Source organism: Homalodisca vitripennis, chromosome 6 (assembly GCF_021130785.1).
Source record: "Homalodisca vitripennis isolate AUS2020 chromosome 6, UT_GWSS_2.1, whole genome shotgun sequence".
NCBI classification, from domain to species: Eukaryota; Metazoa; Arthropoda; class Insecta; order Hemiptera; family Cicadellidae; genus Homalodisca; species Homalodisca vitripennis.
This window is the reverse complement of record NC_060212.1, coordinates 123,919,088-123,934,648: the sequence shown is the minus strand read 5'-3', so window position 1 is coordinate 123,934,648 and position 15,561 is coordinate 123,919,088.

Sequence of the window (15,561 nt, the reverse complement as noted above, 5' to 3'; positions counted from 1 at the left end):
TGAACTCAAACGTTTTCGAAAAATCCAATGAAGATGAACTTTTTCGTTATTATTTGAGAGTATGCAGGCTAAACCGATGTGTTGGAAACACGTTTGCACTTCATCGGTAATTAACACTGTTAATTAGTAAAAAACTTCATCAATCGGAAATCAAATGTGACAAAGTAAGTAAAAGCACCATTATAAGACAGATGTCATGTAATCAAAGGAGCGAACCACCTGTAGGGCTACGCTTTGTGTACACGTCATGTTCCCTGCATAGACATGGTTAAGCTCGGACATGTCTTCTGTGAATATTGTACGTACCACTCTGTCAGTGTAAACTAACCATTATCTCAACATTAATTTAAGACTGACTGCAGACACTTAGGCATTTTCCACATGTGTTTTGAGAAAAGCAAGTTTTGCATGATGGGAGAAAAAGCTTATAGGGAATGCTATACAAGTACTAATATTATTTTATTTTAAGAGTCCACAGCCATACTATTATTACATTAGCACGTCGCGGTTTAGTTGCAATGTTGCATAGCTTTTTTGTACATTTCATGATTGTTATTGCATGAATAATTTGATTACTAATTATAGAGATTTCTTTGCGAATCAATAATAATATAATGCTTTAGGTATTATATAGTAGTGTAGATATGAAATACTACTAGTTTATAAGCCTACAATTATAACAATGCAGTATCTACTATAATTTAAGTGCTTACTATTAATAGCGTAAACATTCTATAAAGTTGTAAAGCAATGAGGTAAAGCATACTTGTTTTTTTAAAGTCAGAGGAATATAAATTAAGTATTCAATCGGAATATGGCTTATAGTTTATGTTTAGAGAATAACTAAAGAAGAAGAAAGTGCACCCTATTCAAAATTGAGCTTGATATAATTAAGGAGAACAGGAATTGTATTGAAATTTTATCATTCATCACAACATAGTAGGGACTAAATTCACTTTTTCGTAAAAGGCATAAACAATTGTCATGTTTGTATTTTTATATCAGTGTCTTGTTTTAAGTAATTTTGGGTAGGGAATTTATTGTTGCGTCTAACGAAAAAACGTTCTTTTGAAACAAACGTAGGCTCTTGAGAATTAATAAATGAGAAGCTACGTAAAATGAAAAATGTTAATAGCATACAGCATACCCACCTCAAGAGATATGTTGCAGAAACTTCTCATATTTAAATTAACGGCACAAATATTTGGGAAATGATTCTATTGAGCTATCCAGAATCTCACCTAGATTGTGAGATAAATGTAATAAACCCAAAAGTTTGTCATAAAGATTCCAATTTATGATCACTGTGCTTAACCATGAGTCGTTTCAACTCTTCCAGTATTCACAATATTCAGTATTCAACACCTATCATCATTCATCCTGATTGCTTCAAAGGGAGAGTTCTGTGTTAAATTCTGAGCATATAATGTTTAAAGGTAGATGAATGAAATCTAAAACTATGTAAAAATTAATGATGATATTTTATAGAATGTACTTAGCATTAAAGTAAACAGTTTGGAAATAATAAAAAAGTTTTACTCAGAAGAGATGTTTACATTAGACATGCTCTTTTCATTAATTCACAACTTTAGACACCAAGATGGGGTTTTTGCTATTTGAAAGACCAGTAAAAATTAACCTGGAGGTATTTAAAAAATAAGAAGTGGTCTATAATTACCCAAGGAACGTTAAAAATATTAATTTAAAATGTCATTACTGTCGGTTGAATAGTTAATGCGTGAAATAATAACAAACAAAAAAGGTACTTTCTCATTATTTTATAGTATAGGATTGTTTGATTAGTAGTGATGCAGGTAGTAAATAAGATGTTAGTATTTAAATATTACACCAGATTGCACCAATTATAAAGATAAAGAGTTTGGAATATTTTCCAATAATCCTGAGTTTTTTAAGAAGATTTTATTATACTACTAGAAAACGATATGAGTAGGATGTGTAAGTTATGGATAGGAAGTATTGGGAAGAACCACTGTTAACCACTGATTATAAATAAATTTACATAGTGCTAATTATAAAGGTAACTTTCAAAATATTTTTACTTAATCCAATTAGGTAATTTCATGGAATAACTCATTTCCATATTGAAGACTTTATTTATTTTAACAATTAATTTTACATAATAAACAGCCAGAAAATCATATGAGATTGTACCTGTTTGTCAAGTATTTTAAAACTATATTTCAAATTTAAATTACACAATAACTACACAGAAAAGCTCCCTGCTCATTTGCTACGAAAATGCCAAAAACTTGCCAGGACTTTTTAGTAATAAAGTATGTACTCTCATATCTGACACTACTTGATAAGTAAAAATTTAAATGTTTATATTAAATTATTTTTATTGGTATTTAATTTGCTTACAAAATATAATGTATATGTGAGTTTTGCTTTCTTAGTGACGTGCATGGCCTTTCTCTTTCCATCACATGAAACTGAGGAGATTATCTGTATAATCTCTATAAGTATGGAAAGACTACGGTTTTCTCTAAATCCTCGATAAGAGTTTTGTGTCAATCGTTAGGATGCGTGAAATATTTAACAGGAAATAATCCGTACATTGTAATAATTTTAAATTCGTTATTATATATATATATATATATATATATATATATATATATATATAAAACGAATGTAAAAATATGATCGTGATTTATTTCAAGCTAAAAATAATAAAAGAAAATGGACGATTTTAGTATTGATGAGGGATGCAGTAACTAAGTATGTTCAAATAAGAGGTTCTCTTTGGCACTGAAATTAAAAAGGGAAATCTGTTTAGTAGTTTGAATTCAGCGAAAGTAACTAAATATGACTATAACCAGTAATTAAGAGTAGGACAGAGCTACAGTAGAGGCAAAGAGAATATATTTTTTATACATCAATGTGTATATTATTCATTACAGTTTGAATGAGACAGTATATTTCAATCCTCATATGTAGAGTACTTACATAATTGACACCGAGAGGTATGTAAAACATTGATTAGTACCGGGAAACATGATACCGGATGGGTTTATATAACAATTCCATCCAGCTCATGTGGGAACACTATGGATTGTATGGTCTATTATAGTGGGATACAGGTTTTTACATAGGTTATTTATCTCTGATTACAATACTTCTTATCCGTCTTGTTATGTTTTTGGAGATTTAGAAGCCTTTCAAAATCCCAATAAACTAACACACATTTATATCCATGGATGATAATATATAGCATGTCCTGAGATATGATTTAAGAAATCAGTGAAGGTACGTCACAAACTGAAGAGCGAGAGGAATATTTACGAGGTATTATTTCACTTTGTGAACAACACATATTTATATCAACATCGCTGTATTTCTTAGTTATTTATAGAGAACCTCAATCATTTCTAAAGTCTAATTCTTGGCGATAGACATCCCTCGATTTTCACTGTTACCAGAAATTACCTGTTTCCCACAAATCCATCCATGTTTTATGAAGAAACTCCTTATTACCAACCCCATTTTGTTAGTTTTTAGAAATAACAATAGCAACAGTTTGGTAACAAATACATATTCCGTGTCATATTTTTTTCCCATTCATGCAAGGAGGGCATTGCCAATCTGACAAGATTCAACATGAACTGGGTTTGGAAAAATATTGATAGGAAATTCCTCGGCCATGGTCAGTATGGGCTTCGGTTTACACTGCTCGTTTAGTGAAAGGAGAAAAGCATCCCTCGAGATAGTAACTGCATTTTAGGTCATATCATGTGTGTGCACATAACAGTTAACTTTAACTTTTTTGTCATTAGTAATCGCGTATTTATTTACCTAATCACGTTACATAATGACAAGTAGTAGATAGGGAAATTGTGTAAGTTTATTATACATGATATCATTCGATATTTTTAAAGTTCTATGAAATTAATATAATTTTACATGCAGGAAGCAAATACTCTAAAGCCATGTTATGAAACCGAAAATAAGGTTTTTATAAATATTATGAATGTTTTGTCTCAGACTCTATTTAGTTAGTTATTGTGAAGGTGTTACCGTTAAAGAGCACCAATGATAGGGCAAGAAATATCTGGATTACATTCCACATAAAAATAACAGCGATTTAATGCCACGCATAACAATGCGTCGATGATTTAGATGACCCATTCAACCTTAGCAGAAAGATAATCCTTAGTAGTTAAAATGTAAAAGTGGATTGCAGAAACAACTGTAAACCATTTTAGAATTATTTAATATTGACTGTTAGTGAAGGTGGACATGACAGGTATTTTAATACTTTTAAATTTTTTAATAGTATATTAAACCACAGTTAATTTAAATTTAAAAATTCAAGGTTAAAACCTGGCAATTTTTGATAAGATAATCTATATATTTAGATTTACTTTACAATTTGTTACAGGATCTTTTAACTTACAAAAATATTACTAAGAAAGGTCTTCAAATAAATTAGATTAAAATTATAAATTTCTTTACCCAAAACATATCAATCGATTTAAGATAATAAAAAAATAATTTCTGTAAAATATTGGTACAAATTCAAAGTGATAACTGTGGTTATAGTATATTCCTTCAAAACTATTTACTTCAAAACCTAAAATTTTTATGTATTATTACAAAAATAAATTATAGAATATTACATTTCTATTGTCAAAACCATTAAATAGTTTTAAAGTGTAAAACTTGAACAAAAAGTTGATTTAATATGTGATATTTTGCAATCTTCCTTCAGATAGTCCTTATAACACTTTATTAGCCAAGTAGTATTAAAATAATATAAGTTTCCACATAATCCCACATGGACATAATTTAAGATATTTGGACACAGGAAAGGAACAAAATAATATTAAAAAAAACTGAAAAATTCTGTAATATTGCGATTCACAACTTTAAAGCCACCCTTTTCTTATCCTACATAACATCTTTACAGCCACCTCTCTGATAAACCAGTGACGATACAATTACGACGTTGATTTATTTTATACTGTCCTGTCCTATTGTAGTTTACGACGGCTGGCAGACCTGGTCTGCAGCAGCTTGACAAGGGTTGTTTTTCTGCGTTGATTTTGTATTGTATTGTCGTTATTTGACAGTGTTTATTTTCGGCCGGGTGTGTCGGAGTTTCATTGAAACCAGATGTATTAGCTCCGTACATCAGTGGGGACAGTTTACTGTGAGTATGAGTACTGAATGTATGAGTCAGTAACTAACCGAACTGAACACGTTGGCCACTGCAAGGTTCATCACAGGCAGCGTAATCATCATCAGCGCAGGCAGTGTGCGCCGCTGCCAACCACTGCTCGCCGCAGCAAATATACCGCCTGTGACTAATCGCTGTACCAGACCGGCTCGGCTCTAACTGACCGCTGCGAGTGTTTGTTGGTGCGCCTTAAATTTTGTACCGCAATGAAAACACCTTGTGTATTCTTGTTTGAGGGCGTTTGAACGGCCTTGTCCTGCAGTTTGTGTTACTCAATATTACTGACTGTTGTTTTTCATGGCTCCTGTGTTCGGCGCATCGTTTGCACGAACTGCTTAATAAGCTGCTTTTATTGTATTGTTAAGGGTTACTTGTATTTAAGTGTAGTAAATCAGTTTTAATTTAACGTGTGCTTATTTTTTTATATATTACTGATTTTCTGTGACTATTTGTGCTGTAAATATGATTGTATAATTAATTAGTGACCACGTATATATTATTAATGACTTACAACATGCCACCAGTAACTAGATGTAGTGGTATGCTTAATTGCACGGATGGTTTGTACCATTTAAATGATGAAGTAATTGAACTGGCTTCTAATTTCTGCTCTGAACTTAAAAAAGTAGGAAACACTTTTGGTAATGACATTTTTGAAAAGCTTGTACCTCACATGTCTGACATTATGGCCAAACTGGACTCTACGGAAAAGCTGTGTAGGGATCTAAAAATTGAAAATGAAGGTCTTTGTTATCAATTACAAACTGTAGATACTAAGTTTACAGATCTTAACTCTTGTTATAGGAACAAATGTAACGAGTGTGATGCTATTAGAAGATGACTGTGATCTTGAAAATAAAAACCTCTTTGTAAGCAAGATAATGTTATTTTACAGGACCAAGTGAATAGTGTAGAAACTGGCTGTATTTATGGTATTAAGTCAAAGGAGTGTTCTGGGTCTGATGTCACTCACAACACAAACACTGTAATTTTGGAACAGGAGGTCAAGATTTCTGACATGGAGGCAGAACGTGGCAGATTTCTGACCACCGTACATGTGTTGGAAGCTAACATTAAATATTTAAATAGTGAAACTGTAAGACTGGAGGGGGAGGTGCTGTCGGGGGCGAGGTATGTTGGTTCTCCCGATCTTATGGCTGAACTGCCTGAGTATATGGATGGGGGGGAGATGGATGCCTTACTGCCCGTCCCCTCTGTTTCTGGTCAAACCTTAACATGTTCTGCTTGTTTAGAGCTTTCAATTGGCGACAGCCTGAATTTTAAGAATGTTTTATTGATTGGAGATTCAATCATACGACATGCAGGTAAAACTAATCAGCGAAAAGGGGGTAATGTCGTGTATTGTCCTGGGGCTAAAATTAATGATATCAAGCAGAACTTGTTGAAGCTAGTTAACAGGCAGTTCTCTGTTATTTATTTACACGTGGGTACAAACAATCTTATACGAGGCTACAAGGGGGGGTGTGGCTACACTGGCGGCCATGGTAAACGTCAAGCACTTCACAGCATGGCGGATTTGCTGTACACTGTAAGGACTCAGTTTCCAAATTCCAAAGTTTTTGTAAACAGTGTACTGACTAGAACTGACATTTCATACAAGGCCCTTTTTCACTTTAATGAACAAATGGAGGTGATGTGTGGTAACTTTGGAGTAACTTATGTGGAGCCTAACTGCTCTGTAGGGAGGCGTGACCTGGCCCGAGACGGACGACATCTCAATGGGAGAGGTATAACTCATCTAGCTACGCTTTTTGAGTCTGTTTTCATTGGGGCATTGCAGCAGTCTGAGGGTTTTGAAGAGGTGTTGACACCTTGCGCAGATGTTTGATGAGTGGTCCGCCCCGGGGACCCTACAGTGGCAGATCTTAGACATCTGGATAGCCCACCTGATACTGTAAAGTTTCTTCATCAAAATTTTCAGGGTCAAAATAACAATATTGATAACTTTCAACTTTTTCTTGACGACGAAAATGTAGATATAATTTGTTTATCTGAACACGACATGAGAGATTTTGAGTTTGAGGTTTTGCCACTGCATGGTTACACTGGTGTTACAGCATTCTGTAGGAAAATTTACCAAATGGGAGGTGTTTGCATTTTTAGTAAATCTTGAATAAAACACAATGTTTTAGATGTCTCCCGATTTTGTCAGGAGGGTAGGTGTGAGCTTGCGGCAGCGATTTTTCAATTCAGACAGTTTCCTCTTCTTGTTGTTACCGCTTATAAGCCGAAACCTTTTTCAGCGTCAGTGCAAGAACATGAGATGTGTTATGAATGTTTATCCGATTGCCTCCACAAAATTATAAATCCAGCAGTTAGAACTGTTGTTGTGGGTGATTTCAATGTTAATCTCTCTGTTGCTGACATGAAAGTAGATAGTCTTTTATCCATGATGGCATCTCACGATTTAAGCAATAAAGTAACTTCATTTACGAGGGAATTTAAAAAACTCCCGGTCCCTAAATCGATCACGTATATCTTTCTGAAGACATTTTCAATTGCACTGTCGTGATAAATGCTCTGTCCGATCACTATGCACAAATCTCACATGTCAGGTATTTATCTAGTCCTGATTGCCCTAAGTTTATGCTTAAGCGATCATTTGTAGAGGATAATGTTCGTATTTTGAGACATCTTCTGGGTATGGAAACATGGCATGAAGTTTATGCAGCTAGAACAATGGATGATAAGATGAGCTTGTTTATGTCCTCTATAGAGTTTTATTTTATTCAGGCTTTTCCTGAGAAAAGAGTTCGGATTCGTGGGCGTTCTACAAATGCCAAAGTGTCTTTAACCCAGGAGGAAATTGAGCTACGTGATTTGGTTGCACATTGGTAATATAAAACTAAAGACCTGAGTTCTTCTGATGAGAGAAGAAAACAATACCTTTCTTTGAAGAGACAATATAAGGCTAGTGTGAGGGAAGCTAAGTCATCTAAAGTTAAACATTTACTGCAGACTTCCTCAAATAAAGTTAAGACTGTGTGGGAGATAGTGAACGAACATAGAGGTAAGGCAAGAGTTAGAATAGAATAGAATAGAATAGAATTTATTTATTTTTCGAAAGTAATTACAATCCATCACAACTAAAATAATCTGGGTGCAAAATTATCAAAAAAGATGGTAATAATATTAATTCACATATAGTCTTAAATTAATGACTGCGATTAAACTATACAATATCACAAATTATCATAATTATTAAAAGAATAGAAATACTATATATACATATATAATAAAATAAAAATATAAGTTTAAATGCAGCACACATATTCTAGTATATATCCAATATATATTTACTTTCAAAAAAAATAGGGCCTCTAAGGCAAAAGCCTGTGTAGAGGTTCCTTCTCCAAGATTAAAACAATTTGCGCTACAAAGATTTTTATATTTTCTTTTAACTACATAAAGTCCCACTAAATAAATGCAATTGTGGCAATATAACATCATCAACCTAGCGCTTAGAATAATGTTTTGTTTCTTTACGATATAGATTCAAACAAATTAAACTTGTATATTAATAAGGTGATCAATATTATCTTTTTTTAAAAGCCAAAACTTCAATTTTTTTGCAAACAACTCAGCATTTGTACAATTTGCAATGCTTTTCGGAATAATATTGAAAATTCTAGGACCCATAAAACAATAACTTTTTGTAAAAAAGTGTCAAATTTGGCTTGGGTACTTCCAAACGTTCTTTATACCTCAATTTATCTTTGTAACAATTATTTAATTCATTCAAATTCCCACTTTTCACGAAAAAAATTTTTAATACTTTATATACAAACATATATTTTTAAAGGGAGAATTCTTAAATCTACAAATAAAGGCCAAAGATGGTTCAAATTTACTTTTTTTTCGTTTAATTTATTTAATAATTTTCTTTTGCTGTGTAAAAAGTGGTTTCAAACTGTTGTCAAAAGTCCCACCCCAACAGAAAATACCATATTCAGTCTACTGTTTACTAATGAAAAATACAACATTCTTAAGACATCTTCCGTGCACATGTTTTTCAAAAAATAGAAAACATCTTAGTGTATTTGTATATAACTTTTTCTTTAAACTTTCAATGTGTTTCTTCCAGTTTACTCCCTGTCTAAAATTACTCCCAAATATTTCAAACTATAAGTCTGTGACACAATTGCACATCTATTATTGCAATGGGTATTTTTAAGCAACAGTCCATACATTTATATATAATTTCATTATCAAATTCTTGCTCACTTCTTAAATTGAAATTTATGTATTTTGTTTTTCCGGACCTTAAAAGCATACAATTGCTTGTAAACCACCATTGAATAGCGTTCATGTCAGAATTCATGGCTTGCTCTATTTCAGTCCAACTATTTTTTACGTAACACAAAGCTGTGTCGTCCGCAAAAGATGTTAATTTTCCATTTAAATTTTGCATTACAAAGATCATTATGTAAATTAAAAAAAGAATTGCTCCAAAACTGACCTTGGGGTACTTCCATACTGATGTAACCAATTTCACTAAAAACGTTGTTAATTTTTCACACATTGACTCCTTTTTGATAAATAACTTCCAAACCAGGAATAAGCATTTCCTCTAACCCCGCTCATATATAACTTTTCCAAAAGAATTTTGTGATCTACTGTGTCAAATGCCTTTTTTTATATCTAAGAAAATTCCACTAACTTTTTTTCGGAATTTAAGGACTCATAAACTAAATCCATGAAACGTTTTAATGCTACCTCTGTACTCAACCCTTCCCTAAATCCAAACTGATTTTCACTAAAAAACTTGTTTCTTTCAAGAAATGTGACTAGTTTCTTTTTCATTAATTTTTCTAATATTTTTGCGAAAATAGAAAGAAGAGATATCGGTCTATAGTTATTGCAATCTTTAACAGAGTTATTTTTATGCAAGGGTGTATCACCACTGCAGTCTTTAACATATCCGGAAAAATTCCCTTTTCAAAACTTAAATTAACTAAATACAACAAAACATCTGAGATCTTAGGATAAATTTGTTTTAGCATACCAGAACTAATATTATCAATCCCAGGTGAAGTTCCACTCTTTAGTGAATTAATTACTCTAATCAAATCTTCAGCAAGTACTGGATCAACAAAACATGGAGTTAACTGAGTTTTTTATCTTTAAAGCAATTCTTAAAATAACATGAATTCAGATTACTAGGTTTTTGTCTTCGTGATATCCAATGTATTCACAATAGATAAGAAAAAATTATTAAACTCATTACAAATAGTTTTAGTAGTATCCTTACTTCATTACCATTTATGTTCAGACTCTTTATTGATTTATTTTTTACTTTTTGACCTGTCACTTCATTTAATACTTGCCAGGTTCTTTTTGAGTCACCGTTACAGATTTTAAAAGCATTCTCATAGTATGAATTTTTTAAATTTTTTATTTCAATCTGAAGTTTATTCCTATATTTTTTAAAATAATTAATTAATTTATCATTGTTCGCGGTGATTTTTAACTTTCTCAAAAAGCTTGTTTTTTAAATTTTATTTTCGCACATATATAATTATTCATCCACGGTTTAATTTTTAACTAAGCTTTCCCTAGCATTACGTTTTTTTCAACTTTACATTCAGAAATGATTGACAGAAGCTTACTGTGAAAAGTATAAAATGCAGAGGACGGGTTTGTGTCACTGTAGACATCTTTCCAATCTACGCTATCTAGAGTTGTTTTCAGTTTGACGTAATCAATACGATAAGAAAGGGCCAGAGCTCGCAGGTGACGTGTCTATCTGTCTGTCCGTCCGGTTAGCGCACACTCGTACACTCAAGACAACCATCCGGTGGTCCGTTATGTTTGTGTCAACAACCATCACTTCCGCCTCCGTCATATATTTGTTTGTTATCTTTGTAAAAACGTGATCAATGCAGGAAATCGATTCAGCTGTAATTCTAGTTGGTTCTTTTATTAAAACATTCGAATCCATTTGAGGAAAGAAAAGTATTGTATTTATCAACAGTTCTGTCATTAATAAGTAAATTAAGATTTACGTCACCAATAAAAAAGACATTCCTCTTGTTATTGAAGTTTATGGTTGTCCACAAATATGTGTTAATTTCGTTCAAAATATAATTCCTTACTAAAACTGTGCAGTCTATAAATTGCAATTAAACAGAAATATTGAGAGTTAAATTTAAATTCTAATTTTAGCATATCAGCTGACATTATATTAACAATATCAAAAACTATTGACTTCAATACCCGACTTAATAAATATTGCAATACCTCCAGCTCTATGATCTCCGTTAGGTTTTATGTAACTTGTGTAATTACGAATATTGTAAAAATTTATTTCATTTTCGTCAATCCAAATTTCTGACATACTATTATTTCGGAATGCAAACCTCTACCATCCATTTCAGCCAAGAAGCTATCAAAATTACTCCTCATACTGCGAATATTTTGGTGTAATACCTCTAAATTCTTCCACTCTTTAGTCATTAAATTGTTTTTGTTATAAACTCATTTTCATTTAAACAAATAAAAATCCATCAAAAATACAATATACTACCATGAGTTTTGGCAGATATCCCTCGAACCATCAAGGATAGTAATGGAGTTATTGTTAGGGATCCGAAGGACATTTCCAAATTGTTCAATGATTTCTTCATTAATATGTCGAATGCAAGTTCATCTTCCATATCGTTGTCTCTTCTTCAACAACAATCATGTGCAGGGGTGTCTTCATTTTTATTTTCACCTGTTTCTGAAGTGGAAGTATCTGACATCATCAGATCTATAAAAGCAAAGGCTTCTTCTGGCTTCGACAATATATCATCGAAGCTTCTTAAATCATGTACGGAGTATTTTGTTAGGCCACTTGCTCATTTGATAGATTTTTCGTTTGAAAATGGCGTGTTTCCTGACATTTTAAAGTTGTCTATAGTGAAGCCGTTACATAAAATTGGGCTGGTTGAGGAACTTGATGATTTCAGGCCTATTTAGATTGGATCGACATTTTCTAAGGTGTTTGAGAAGGCAGTTTTGATAAGGTTAACGGCTTTCCTGGAGAGTAATAACGTTTTGTTTGACAAACAGTTTGGCTTTGTCAAGGAGGCTCGACTGTGAAGGCAATGTTTGCTATCTTGGATAAAGTTGTTAAAGCTCTTGATGAAGGAAGGTTTTCTGTTGGTATCTTTTTTGATTTGAGAAAAGCATTTGACATGGTTTCGCATGAACTTCTTTTGCAAAAGCTTGACAGAGTGGGTTTGCGTGGCTTGGCAAATCAATGGCTGTCATCTTTCTTGAGTCAGCGTAGAAAAGTTGTGGAAATTCCATACGTTGACGTAAATACTAGGAAAAGATGCTTTTATGACGAGCATATTGTCAAGACGGGTGTGCCACAGGGCTCTATACTTGGACCCTTCCTCTTTATTTTGTATGTGAATGTCCTCAGCAGTTGTGTTTCGAGGGGCTTGTTGTGTTTGTTTGCTGACGAAACATCACTTGTAATTGATGAGGCTTGTCGTTTCAATATGGGGATAAATACGTTTGTTCAGTGTAATTCAATAGTCCAGTGGTTTCAGAGTAATGGTTTGGCAGTAAATATTGATAAAACTACATTGCTAGACTTTTAAATTTCATCAAGACGCAATGACTCTTTGAGTGTTTGGGTTGGCGATGCAGAGGTTTGTTCTGAGCAAATGGTCTAGTTTTTAGGCCTAATTGTCGATAGGAATCTTAGCTTCTCCTTCCATGTAAATCATGTCGCACGTAAAGTCTGTGCTGGTATTTTTGTTCTTCGTAGACTTTCATCTGTCACCACGGGCATCGATGTGCTTCTGACTTCATATTTTGCATTAGTTTATCCCTACCTTTCATACGCTATTGAAATTTGGGGTTTTGAAAATTGCAGAACAAACCATGTCTTTCTTTTTCAGAAGAAAGCGGTGGGAGATATTGCTGGCATCCGTCAATCAGAATCCTGCAAATCACACTTTAAGAAGTTCAATCTGCTTACTTTTCCAAGTATTTATATTTACCACACATTGGTCTTTTTTAAGCAAACCCAGGGCATTCTCGAGTCACTAATTCCACAGTCCGGACACTATCTCAGGAATAGCAACAAATTAAATATTCCCCCCATGCAACCTCTTTTTTCAAAACATCACTGTTTTTATAATGCCGTAATTTTTTATAATTCTCTTCCTGTGGACCTAAATAATGCAAATATTGTAATGGTTTTAAGAGAACACTGAAGGCTTTTTTAATACAAAAATGTTTCTATACCCTCAGTGAATTTATTGGAAATAAATGGTCTGTATGTATAGATATAAAAACTGTACATGTATTTTTGTAATATTTATGACGCAATCAAATGCATGTTATATGTCTAAAGGAAATAAAGGGTGTGTGATTTGATTTGACCTAAGAAACATCTGTATATCTGTACCATTACCTAATTTCGCATACCCTTTCTGGAAAAACTGTTAAAAACTTTAGCAAATGCTAACTCTGTGATACTAGTTCAGTCATTATCAGTTAAACTTACAATTATAACGCTTAACTTATATTAATAATCCGTTCATTGCAATTCTAACAAATGACGTACATACAACATTTACTCATAAGAGGAATCTGAAAAATTATTGCTCAATACAAACCGTTGTAAATCCCAAAAAAAAACATTTCTAATAATATAGAATACATGCATATAAATATTTATCAATACATTATTCACTGTAATAATAACTTTAGTTTAATAAATCCATATGAAACATAATAAAAAAGCTTCTTAATAAAATAACCAATATAATAGAATAACTTTGAGATTTGTTTATAAAAAGGAATATTATATTTTAACAAATCAAAGGTTTATTATGCAATGCGTAGTGAAAAGGACCGGATAATTATTCTAAAAGACACATTCATTTTCATTTGTAAAACAATATAAATAAAAGCTCTGTTTACAAAGAAATATTTCTTCAGTGTTAATTGCAAGTCTGTGTGAAATTAAACATTCTTCACAGCAAAGGATTCCCTAACAAAAACATTCCACTTTTGACAATCTGCAACGTCGTAATTGAAAGAACACTTCACAGTTTTTTATTCCTAGTTTGTTTGTTTAGAACTTTATAATAGTAGTTAATACTGTTCATATCCTTAAGAAATGTATAATTAAAACAACAATTAATTAGAATTTTTAAAATGAGTTTTTATTTCTTTAAGTAATACTTTATCATAAGCAGTTACATCACGTAATTTGTTTTTAAGTTTTTTATCACGGTACAGATTTTCATTGTTAAAGCAATACCTACATATTTCTTTAATAAAAGGAACTATAAAAAACATACCCCTTTATGTAGTTTAGCAAATAGATTTAATTTCATTATTGATGCAGTGGAATCAATATAAGTATATAGAAATGCAGGGTAAAACTAAAATTCACATATTTAAAGTCAGTTATAAGTCCCTTTTATCATAGTTTTATGGTTTTCTGAGAGTAACTTTATTTTTTATATCAAATTGTTTTATTATATTCTTAGTTTTAAGTTTTTCAAATTACAAATTATGATCAGTACCAGTGTCAGATTTCAGACGCTGCACTAAGTGGAAAGGGAAATGTATGCTACCTTAACTGTCATTAAATACACGTTATCAACGACTGTCATTCAATATTTTATGTGCTGAGTATTAGTGAAGTCTGTCACTCTTATGGATAACACAATTCAAGTCTTGCCTGTCCCGTCTGTTTTGAGTAAAACAATTATTTTAGTTACTTTTCGAGATACGTCCAGAAAAACTGTCTGATAGACGGGACAGACAGCACTTAAATTGTGTTATCCATAAGAGTGACAGGCTTCACTAATACTCAGCACATAAAATATTGAATGACAGTCGTTGATAACGTGTATTTAATGATAGTTAAGAAAGCATTCATTTCACTGTCCCATTAGTGCAGCGTCTGAAATCTGACACTGGTACTGATAAACTCCTGGAATCTGCGGTCACGTCTGTTCAAACGGATCTATAAAAAGTCAGCGATATTTAATACAAACTTCGTTTAACGTTTCATCATTAGAGAAGCCAAGGCCAGAAAAGAGCTCTGATGGTATCCAGCGGCTATCCAATGTAATGCATAGGGAGAGGTTGCCTCATTGTATCATAAGGTGTACAACTTCATCGTTCATCCCTCCCATCGTTTTGTATAGAAAACTTGGTTGCTTCACTCTGCTTAGGAATCATGTTTATCCTGTATGGATGTCTTCCTAGTGCACTAAAGTTTATTTATATGTAACATTGTTTTTGTTAAGAAAATATTTATAATACAGGACAAAATTTAAGACAAATTTGTATGGTATAAAACAAGTTTTAAAACATAATTCAAA